The sequence below is a fragment of the Sturnira hondurensis genome, unplaced genomic scaffold (genome assembly GCF_014824575.4).
Source record: "Sturnira hondurensis isolate 20B ecotype Veracruz unplaced genomic scaffold, ASM1482457v3 Scaffold0003038, whole genome shotgun sequence".
In the NCBI taxonomy this organism is placed as follows: Eukaryota; Metazoa; Chordata; class Mammalia; order Chiroptera; family Phyllostomidae; genus Sturnira; species Sturnira hondurensis.
The window spans coordinates 940,940-948,779 of NW_028075669.1; the positions used below are offsets into that span (position 1 = coordinate 940,940).

Genomic DNA, 7,840 nt, shown 5'->3' on the forward strand with positions numbered 1-7,840 from the left:
TCATCCCAGGGATGCAAGGATGGTACAATATTCACAAATCAATAAACATATAAACCACATAAACAAAACAAAAAAATGAAATCACATGATCATATCAATAGATACAGAAAAACATTTGATAACATACAGCACCCATTTATGATAAAAACACTCAGCAAAGTGGAAATAGAAGGAGCATTCCTCAAAATAATAAAGGCCATATATGAGAGACCTACAGCCAACATCATATTCAATGGACAAAAACTTAGAGCTTTCCTGGGCCTGCGAACCAGAGGATCGCGGTTCGATTCCCAGTCAGGGCACATTCCTGGGTTGCAGGCCACTTCCCGGCAGGGGACACACAATACATTGTGTGTCCTCAGCAGAGGCAACCATACATTGATATTTCTCTCCCTCTCTCCTTTCCTTCCCCTCTAAAGATAAATAAATAAAATATTAAAAAAAAACTTAGAGCTTTCCCACTAAGATCAGGAGCGAGAGAAGGATGCCTGCTTTCACCACACCTATTCAATATAGTACTGAAAGTCCTAGCCACAGCAATCAGATAAGAAAAAAGAATAAAAGGCATTCAGGTTGGAAAGGAGGAAACAAAACTTTCATTGTTTGCTGATAACATGATAGTGTACATAGAAAATCCTATAGACTCCACCAAAAAACTGCTCAACCTAATATGACAATTTGGCTAAACATCCAGATACAAAGTCAATACTTAGAAATCAAAGACATTTTTGTACACAAACAATGGAACATCAGGAAGAAAAACTGGAAAAAAAATTCTATTGGTATAGCAACTAGAAAAATAAAGTACCTAGGAATAACCTAGCCATTAGTATAGCAACACCAAAAAATAAAGTATCTAGGAATAAATTTAACCAAGGAGGTAAAAGACCTGTACTCAGAAAACTATACAACACTGAAGAAAGAAATTAAGGAAGATACAAACAAATGGTAGCATGTACCATATTCATGGATTAAAAGAATTAGCATCATCAAAATGGCCATGAAGTCATTTAAATTGCTACTACCCAAAGCAATTTATAGATTCAATGCAATCTCCATTAAAGTACCCATGACATATCTCACAGATATAGGACAAACATTTCAGAAATTTATATGGAACTACAAATGACCCCGAATGGCTGAAGCATTTTTGAGAAAGAAGAACAAAGCAGGAGGTATCACAATACCTGATTTAAAACTGTATTACAAGGCCACTGTAATCAGAATAGTCTGGTACTTGATTAAAAACGGGCACATAGGCTAATGGAAGAAAACAGAGAGCCCAGAAGTAAACCAAAGTCTCTATAGTCAATTAATATTTGACAAAGGGGGAAGAAGCATAAAATGGAGCAAAAAATAGCCTCTTCAACAAATAGTGTTGGGAGATCTGGACAGCTACATGCAAAAAAAATGAAACTCGATCACCAACTTACACCATACACAAAAATAAATTCAAGGTGGATAAAAGGCTTAAATATAGGTCATAACACCACGAAAGTCCTAGAGGAAAATATTGGCAGGAAAAGCTCAGAAATTCCACACAGCAACATCTTCACGGATATGTCCCCTAAAGCAAGGGACCTAAAGGAAAGAATAGACAAGTGGGACCTCATCAAATTAAAAAGGTTCTGCATGACCAAAGAAAACAGCATTAAAATTGAAAGAGAACCAACCATATCAGAAAACATATTTGTCAATGATACTTCAGATGAGGGACTAATCTCCCAAATATTTAAAGAACTCACACAACTCCATTCCAGGAAGACAAAAAAAAATTAAAAGATGGGCAAAATACTTGAACAGACACTTCTCCAAGGAGGACACACAGAGGGCCCAGAGACACATGAAAAGATGCTCAGCATCACCTGCCATCAGAGGAATGCAAATTAAACCACAATGAGATAGCACCTCTCATCAGTCAGAATGGCAAACTTAAACAAATCAACAAACACATGTTGGAGAGGATGTGGAGAAAAGGGAACCCCAGTGCACTGTTGGTGAAAATGCAAACTGGTGCAGCCACTGTGGAAAGCAGTATGGAATTTCCTCAGAAAACTGAAAAGAGAAATGCCTTTTGACCCAGTAATTCCACTGCCTGGATTATACCCCAAGAGCCCTGAAACAGCAATTCAAAAGAACTTATGCACCCCAATGTTCATAGCAGCACAATTTACAATAGCCAGGTGCTGGAAGAAACCTAAGTATCCATCAGTAAATGAGTGAATCCAAAAACTATGGTACATTTGCACAATGAAATTCTACACAGCAGAGACAAAGAAAAAGCTTGTACCCTTTGCAACAGCATGGATGGAACTGGAGAGCATTATGCTGAGTGAAGTAAGTCAGGCAGTGAGGGAGAAATACCATTTGATCTCACCTTCAACTGGAACATGATCAACAAAAAAAAGCAAATGAAATATAACCAGAGACATTGAAATTAAGAACAATCTAACAGTGACCATTGAGGAGAGGGGAGGGGACAGTGGTGGAAGGGTTTTCAGGAACTACTATAAAGGACACATGGACAAAACCAAGGGGGAAAGGGGAAGTAAGGGAGGGAAGGGTGTTTGGCTGGGATGGGGACAGGGGTGGGGAGAAAATGCAGACAACTCTAATTGAACAACAATGAAGTAAAAAATAAAACAACATAGAAAATAAAAAAAATACATAAAAAAAAAGAAAAAGTATCTAGTACAGTGTTTGGCCATAACAAGCACACAAGAAATCAGTTACTATTTCCAGACTAAAAGAGCTAAATTATGGTATAAAAAGTGACTAAATAGTATTGGATTAGGCACCAGTAAAAACTGTGGCAAACACTACATTTAAAATTAAAAGATCTTTGCATCCTTAAAATTAATTGAATGGAAAGGATTATATTTAAATAGACTATATTAGCACAATTCATTAAAAAGCTCACATTTCACCATTGCATACACTCCACAACACTGACACATCTCTGCCATATTAAAATGTTTTTTTAGTTAAATAAACTTATTTAACATTCAAACTAATAAACAAATTATTAGGTGACAATGCTAAAATATATAATTGACCAATAAAAATGAGACATGAAAAATGTGAATTAAAAGCTCACCCTTGCTCATAGATATCATTTTTGATGCATTTAAGTGTTCTGATAAATATCAACCTCCAAGATGAAAAGGAAATAAAAAAATACTTCATTTTAACCTTATCTATGAAGGTCATCACCTTTTTTGTTCTAATGCATTTAGCTAACAACTAAAAGAAAGGGAATTATCCACAATGCTCCTTAAAATATTCTTTGATTCAAATTAATTTGTGTGACCTACACTTACAACTATAACAAAGCTCCTTCCTCTTATGTCTTTTGACCTATAAGTCATTTCGAAAACAAAACTGTTTTCTTTAAATTCTAAATGTGAGAATAAAGTGCTGGTGGCCAACTCAAGGTTTTCCCCCTCTCTTGGGGAAAAATAAGTTTCTACATATTGAGTAAGCCTGTGTATATATTATGATGACAATAAAAAACTTATGTCCTAATGAGTCTAAAATTAGGGGATGTTTTCAAGCATACAATTCTACAACATATCTTTACAATACATTGAGTGTTCACAACCCCAACTCATGTCTTCGTCCATCACCATTTATCCCAATTTATATGCTCCTCCACCTTCTTCCACCATCCCCTCTCCATGGCAATTGCCTTATTATTGTCTCTGTCCATGAGTTTTTTTTTCTTTTTTTCCCTTTCGTCAATTTCTCCACTCTAACACCAAATCCTCCTACCCCCAATTGCTGTTAGCCTGCACTCTATAAGTCTGTCATTAATTTTGCTTGTTGGTTCATTTTGTTCATAAGATTCTACATATGAGTGAAATCATATGGTACTTGTCTTTGTCTGAATGGATTATGCAACTTAGCATAATGCTCCCAGATTCATCCATGCTGTTGCAAAGAGTAATATTTCCTTCCTTTCTAAAGCCAAGTAGTTTTCAATTGAGTAAATATACCACAGCTTTCTTATCTACTTATCTACTGATGGACACATGGGTTGCTTCCAAATCCTAATTAGTATAAACAACACTGCAATGAACATGAGTGCATATATTCTTTTGAATTAGCATTTGAGGTTTTTGTATTTTTTGTATTTGACATTTTTATTTTAGACTGCAAAACCAAAAACAAGCAAGAAAACAAACAGCAGAAAACTTGAAATGAACTTGTCAAATGATGAAAATTCATCCTTTCCAGGGAAGCAGAAAGTAGACCATCTTGCTTCACTGCTGCTTGCACTCTGCTGGGTTTTGATCCTTCTTTGAGTCATAGTCTGGATCATTTTCTTCATCTTCTTCTTCCCCTTCATCATCATCATCATCATCATCATCATCATCATCATCATCATCATCATCTTCAATAGCTTCTCCAGTAAAGTACAACACCAATCATCTTGGGATTATATGCTCATGTAAAAAGTGACCAATTTCAAAGTCTTCAGCAAGGATAGCTTCAGCATCATCATCCAGATCGCCATGCTCAGGAACTTCAGGGGGGGGGGGCAAAAAAATTAAAGAAAGGAACTGGAAAGCATTATGCTGAGCGAAATAAGCCAGGCGGTGAAAGACAAATGCCGTATGATATCACCTTTAACAGGAATCTACACAACAAAACAAACAAGCAAGCAAAATGTAACCAAAGACACTGAAACACAGAACGTGCTGACAGGGTCTAGAGGGGAGAGGGGAGAGAATCACAGGGGAAAAGGGGAAGTACTCACATGAACAAGTATAAAGGACACATGGACAATAACTAAGGTGGGGGACAGAGATGGGAGGGAGGTGGGGAGCACTGGGGGAGGGCAGGGCTGGGAATACAAGAAAGAAAACTGTACTTGAGCAAGAGTTAAATTAAAAAAAAGAATCATTGACTGTTTTGGTCACAGTACAAACTGTCCCACATCCCTTGTGTTTCTGCTTCTTTTTAATGATTTTCAAAGTGACATTCTTCCCTTTTTTCAATCTATCTGGCACCCTACACAACCCATTAATTTCTGGTCCATCAAAAAAAGGGGAGGATTGGAATCATCTGGCTCTGACCTCATCCTATATGTCTTTTTCAACACTTCATTTGTGAAGTACTCGTTGGGTTCAAAGTGAATTCTAAAACCAAGCACATAGGCTGCCCAGCATTTGAGAACTTCACTTTAATATCTTCCAGTGCTTTAGAATAGGCTCGTCTTGTTCCTGAACCATATCACTGAACAAGTCAACATTCTTAAAAAAACAGTCAACCAAAATTCAGGGATTCCCTTGGGGTTTTGGTTTTCTTCATCCTTTTTCTCATATTCAATCTTGGCCTTTTCTTTCAGCTCCTCCAAAATTTCATCTTCCGCATCTGGTTTCCATTCACATTCTTCTTTCATAGGTTCATAAATTGCATTAATGATCTTGAATTGCTTATCAAATAAAGGCTGATAGAGAACAACATACTTTCTTTCAAGATCCTGAACTTCCTCATAGAACTTGGCTTCTATCTGTGCACATGAAACTTGAAGATTCTTGAGAGCACTCACTCATCTGGTAAGTACTTCAGGCAATCTTTCAATGTATCCTGTTGGTGTTTCTACCAGACCATCAAGTCTTTCTTGGAGGACTTCAAGAATTGAGGATTTTTCATCATCTGAACAGTCAGCTGACATATTTTGATTTTTGTTTCTTCACCAGTTTCTTCTTCTTCTACTTCTTCAACATCATCCAAATCTTGATCAAGTCCAGACTGTTCTTTGTTGTCAATGTTTGCCATGTTGTAAGAACTTCAAATATTGATGGCTAGCATGGGTAACCAGGCAGCCAGAGCTGTGCAGTCAGTGACTCAAGGTGTCAGGAGAAGGAGTAGGAGGCAGTGCCACAAGCAGATGGCTCTGAAAAAGGCATTTTGAGGGTTTATTCAGATAAACTCCAAGAAGTGGAGTTGCTGGGTTCATAAGGCAGCTTCAGTTTAAATTTTTTGAGGTAACTCTATACCACTTTCCACAGTGACTACACCAATCTGCATTCCCATCAACAGTGCAAAAGGGTCCCCCTTTCTCCACACCCTCACTGACACTTGTTTGTTGGTTTATTGATGATAATCATTCTGACAGATATGAGATGTTATTTAATTGTGATTTTAACTTGCATTTTTCTGATGATTAGTGATGTTAAGCATCTCTGTATAATTTTGTTAACCAATATCAACTAAATAAATTAAATGAAAAGGAAAGGTGATAAAATTAGTGAGATACTGGTCATAAACAAGTTGTGTACACAGTGAAGGGAAGCTGAAAACTAACCTGATTATATTATAATCTGGGCCATGGTATTGTTTAGTTCTCAATGAGAAAATAAAAAATTTAAATTATGAGCTGCTGAAGAACACTAGATAAGCCTAGACTGATGTTGGCAATAAAGACAGAGGTGAGTAAAAGTAAGTTTGCAGTTGTTCATATGGAAAATAATATAATAATTCATACATAATAATACAACCATAAACTGTTTCACATACTCAGAACTGTAAATCCACTTTTACTAATGTCTGTATAAGCCCACCATAATGGTTTTCTAGACCAGTGGTAATTTAGAGTGGTTGTAATGACTTTAGAAAATTAATTCGCATAATTCATTACATTAGCATAATTGTAAGAAAAATCAATAAACTCTCCAGACAGACAAAAATTAATTGTTAAAATTCAACATCTTTGACTAAAAAATTTAGCAAAGTATAACTTTTAATGATGAAAATACATATAAAATCAAGACCCAACATAATACTTAAGACAGGGGGAGAGGGTGGTTGGAGATGGAAGAAGGTATAAGAGGGACAAATAGTAAAGAAAAAATACAATCAATATAAATTTTAAAAATTTTTACGGAAAAATAAAAATTCAAATAGAAGAAACATTTAAAAATTACTTACTTGTATAGATCAATGTTAATAGTTATTTCACATTGAATATATTTTATTGTCTACTGGCTTTAGTATCTAGACAAGAATGAACATTTTCACCACTCTTTTTCACTGACAATTCCAGTCAGTTGTAAGGCAAGAAAATAAGTTAAAACCATAAAGTATAGAAACATATATAAATTTTTCTATAACTAAGAGTACTAAAAAATGTATGGATAAATAATGAAATTATGTAGAAACTTCAATAAGGTGGCTGGATATAAACATTTCTATATGAAGAATTTATAAATAAATTTAATTTGATTCTATCTCTCACACCATGCATTGAAAAAAATGATTATAGGTAAATAAAAAATTTACTGTGAAAAGCAAAATTATATGTTTTTAGAAAAATATAGAGCAATAATTTTATGAACTTAGGAAAAAGAAAGGATAGAATATACAAAACTTGTAAACCTTACATATAAAAAATATATAAATGGTTTTAACATGACTAGATCATATCAAAATTAACAATATCTATTCATCAAAAGACACCAGAAAAAAAGAGAAAATACAAGAGGAAATACAATGGAGAATATATTTAAAAAATATTTAACTGGCTAGGAAGTTGTATTTATATCATATAAAACCATTGGCAGTAAACAAGCAAAAAAACTACTTTAGACATTTACAAGTTGATACAAAATTTATGTGGAAATGTCAGGAACTAAGAATAGCCAAAATATTCTGGAAGACATGTATGGTTAAAGGACTTCCTTTATATTCCCAACCCTGCCCACCCCCCACCCCATGCTCCCCGCCTCCCTCCCCTTTCCACCCCCCACCCTTAGTTATTGTCCGTGTGTCTTTTATACTTGTTCATGTGAGTCCATTCCCTTTTCCCCTATGATTCTCCCCCCTCTCCCCTCTG

At 35.4% G+C, this 7,840-nt stretch overlaps 1 pseudogene; it reads right to left on the reverse strand.

Annotated features, from left to right (window-relative positions):
- Positions 1-4,259: 4,259 nt before the first annotated feature.
- LOC118983761 (nucleosome assembly protein 1-like 1) lies at positions 4,260-5,844 on the reverse strand (annotated as a pseudogene).
- Between the last annotated feature and the right edge of the window lie 1,996 nt (positions 5,845-7,840).